The sequence below is a fragment of the Taeniopygia guttata genome, chromosome Z (genome assembly GCF_048771995.1).
Source record: "Taeniopygia guttata chromosome Z, bTaeGut7.mat, whole genome shotgun sequence".
In the NCBI taxonomy this organism is placed as follows: domain Eukaryota; kingdom Metazoa; phylum Chordata; class Aves; order Passeriformes; family Estrildidae; genus Taeniopygia; species Taeniopygia guttata.
In genome coordinates, this window is record NC_133063.1 from 44,477,795 (window position 1) to 44,482,011 (window position 4,217).

Here is a 4,217-nt window from a genome sequence, read left to right on the forward strand (position 1 = left end):
ACTTAGAAACACTTGAGATGAGTTTTAGCACCTTGAAATTGAGGGGCATGGTGTAGGATACAGTGTCTTTGAGTCATACATGCTTAGGCAGAAATTTTGACCCCTCAGTTCTTATTTTCATTTTAAAAAGTATAATAGATGATTTGAACAGCAGCAAGGTTCCTTATTTAATTGTTTGGCATGAAAGAGCAGATCTTTACTTGATATGGACTAAAATATTTTATACCAATCATTAAAACAGAACTCACATTTCCATAAAGGATCTCTTCCTTTTAGATGAGAAAGCTGTGTTTTTTTCTGGGATGGGCTGTGAAATCTGATCTAAATTTTCTGTAAAGCTTGGGAGAGGTAAAGATAGAGGGAACTGATGTCCTTTGGGCAGCCACATTTGCCCTCTTGGGAAGAAAATTTCCTGCAGAATAGAGTCACAAAAAAATTGTATCCTGCATCTTCAGTTAAGCACAAAATACTGTGTGTTCTGAAACCTAGACCAATCCACTTTATGTAATGGAAACTCAAAAACCACCAGCAAGGCTCTTGTCATAATTTGACCCTTTAAGGTAACTGTGGAAGACAACCAAGTTTTCAGGCTCTAACAGCCTGATTTGACCACATGTCTGTAGGACAAGCTTCCTCAGGCCTGAGGCTTACAGGCTATATATATAGAGTTACAGAAATTCAACTGATTCAGCTGTGTGGATGCAAAAAGTAAGGTCACCTAGAGATGGAAAAACCTTTGCTAAAAATGTTTAATTTTTTAACAACTGAACCCCAAAGACAATGAATCTGTTATGTGCAGGGCTATAATCTCAGCAGGGCTGTGCATAATGTTTATCAGCCATGTAAAAATCTTCAAAGCAACCAAGTTCCCCATGACCTGATCCTAGTTCTTCAAGGGATCAGAATTCTCTCTCACATGCATTACTAAGAAAGCCTCTCTCCCCACTGCCTTCATAGACAAGAGTAATAATACACATGGCTGGCATTCGCTGGATATCTCTGGTAAAAGACTGGTAGGTGTATATATATATATAACCTTGCCCTTATATCCCATTCTGTGGAGTCTTGGTTCTTTTCAAGTTGCAAGCAAGCAGACACCATGCTCTCCTTTAGCCAGTTAGTTGTACACTTCCTGCATTTAAAACCAAGAAATACAGTATTTCCTTTCCTATGTGCAGACTGGGAAGAAGACCAGGCATTTTCTATTCAAAATCAATTGTCCCTGGAAAGCAAGGTCTGATTCTTTCAGTCCGGGATCTAGCAGGACTCTCCTCCTCCTCTTCTTAGTGCTTGTCTGGCTGCTTGCCAACAGAAGCATGAACAGCACACAGAAGCAGAAATACTGGACAAAAACTCTCCCATTTTTCTTCTGAATCTCAAACTGATCCCACTTTGGATCCCTGTTCTTTGCTTGACTTGTTCCATGTTTCTGTTTCTGTTTCTCTGATGGCAGATCTTCCCACCAGGCCAGTGGGTGGAAGTTTAAACTTTAAAGTTTAAACTTGCCCCATTATTTTACACAAAAAAACTGGCTTCCTACTGAGTGTGAAGCTAGTCCTGGCATAGCCTAAGTTTCAATGTCAAAATAAGCATGTAAATACATGTACAAACTTCACTGCTTATCTTATGCCCTTTTTTGGTGTAGATAAATTCACAAAGGTCATTATATCTTTATACTCATTCCATTATTTCCTGTCACAACACAATAGATGGCAGTGATAGAAGGTTTCCATGAGAACTCACTGTAGATGGAGCTGGAACATTTTGTTCAGACTCCTAGATTAATTCAGAGCTGTGGAATGATGGCAAGTTTCAGAGGTTGCTCCATTATGGACTCTGGAGCTGCCTATGTGTTTTTTGCCATTTCTCCCCATGCATGACCTCTTCATGCTTTTACCCCTCCAGGCTCTTGCGTTTAGTTTTATTAAGTGTTCAGACCTTCCTCAGAAAGGTCTCAGTAGCCCTACCTACCCAGTTCTTTTCTAAATAACTCTTCATTTTTTGGACCCATCTAATATCCTCACCAAGACTTTGCTTGTTCTTCCAGGAAATGTATTTTTTTTACCTTCCCCTGCCTGCACTGTGACTTAGAATTTTGCCTTCACTCCTGAATTTCCTTTCAATTTTCCCTCTCTACCTCCCTTTCCCAGTCCTTCTTTTGACCTTCTCTGAGCATTTTTCTCATCTGCTGCCTCCTAGAAATCTGGTATTTCTGCTTTCTGAATTCTAATCTACCATTTCCTCTTCAGCTAAAGGTTTGGAGAGATGAACAGCCCTAAATAACACCTATATTTTAACATCAACTGCAGATGTAACTGGGCCTCCTAAATTAAATGGATACATGCAGAAAGCACAAAGGATGGAAACTGTCTGTTCTCATTTCAGGCCCAGCACTACCCACCAGCTGGAAATACAGGAAAAGACCTCTTCACCCTCCTATTTCAGTCAATGGAACAAACAGAGTCTGAATCGTTGTATTATTCTGTCACTTGTACTATAACTATTACTTTAAGATCACTGGGAGGTCCATGCAACACAGTTTTCCTGAGATGCTGGAAGGCTGGCTGAGAGAAAAACAGCTTCCAGGTGGAAAAGTCATTCTGAAGTGACCAAGACCTTACACTTTCCTAGAGAATGCACACTTGAGTGTGCACACGGCAGACAGAAAACCTCTTATATTTGTTCCATAAGCTTATTAATGTGGGCTTGGCCCCACAGCCAACTAGAACTGTGAGTTTTCTCTCCCACTGCTGTCCCATGAAGCCATGGACAATTCAAATATCCCTGCTTATTTCCTTTACTGTCTCTACCTGCATGTCTGGCATTCAGAAGACAGCTCACTGTACAGGTGATTTACTATTCTGGACAGAAACAGACAAAAAAGAAATAATCAATAGGAGTTTAAAGAGATATAAAAACAGATCTACATTTTATTACATTCATAAATTCTAGGACAGATTTATAAATTTGACCATTAAGGAAACTGAGCATATTTGCAACACCAGTAACAAATAATGCAGGTAGAGATATCATCTATCAGACAGCAAAAGAACTGATATATTTGTAGATATTTAAACAAACAGATAGTAAGGGTTTGAAATAGGCAGAGAGACTGGCAAAAAGAGGGAAAAAAATCTTTAAGGTCTCTATGAAATTCTAGCAGAAAACTGATGAGGAGTATTTTTGCACATTTGGCTGTAGAGTACCCTCCTTCTCTGTCTGCAATATTTCCATGTATGTACATGTGAGGATGCACTCCTACATGGCTCCCCCAAAAACACCACAGACACACACACACACGCTGTCAGCACTTGGTCATTTGCCATGCATCTGCCTTAGAATGAGATACATGAAATCAGCAGCATTAATGCTGGACCCTGACTGTCATTCCCTCTGGGCACTTGGAGAATAAAATAGGAATGAGAATGGGTTTTATAGAACAAGTATTCACTCATGCAAATAAATACAGCATTGAGACTGTGCCTACAACATGTGTTGTTCAAAGCAAGGCTGGGCATAACTTCAGAAGTAAAACATGCCATGGGATATCAGGGTGTTCTGAATCTGAGCTCTGACTTTGCCATTTTTTCCCTCTGAGGCTGTAAAAGTCTGTGTGCAAAGGGACCAGTGATTTGGGATACTAACGTCACATACCTAATCTCCATGCTTCATTCTCTCAAAAGTTCAGCAAGCAGCTGGGTGCCTAAATATTAATTACCTGCTTAAAGTATTGTTTCAGAGTTAGGCCTGATTTTCAAGAATCACACTGACTGTGACTACAACTCTGGAGGACAACTCTCCAAAAGCTAGCTTTAACCTTGTTAAATTGAGTTAAAGTCCCCAGATCCCAAACTGAATATACAAAAAAAAAAAAAAATTAAAAAGAAATTGAAGAGGAGTTTTGGTTGGGTTTTTTTTGTTTTGGTTTGGTTTTTTTGGGGTTTTTTGCTTTTTTTTTTTTTTTTGTTTTGGGTTTTTTTTTTTTTCCTTGCGCACAAGCCCTAATTAAAAGGAAATTATTCTGGTTGCGAAGACAAGCACTTAAATATTAAGAGCTCCCAGAATTGAGGTTACTTGCACAACCTGGATTTTCCTTTGTTGTACAGATGCATTCTAATTCAGACTTTAATTACGTGATCATTCACAGAGTAGATGGCATGTGTAGTGCTGTTTCTTAACTGTAGAGGACTGAGGGACTCTGCCTCCATTTCAAATAC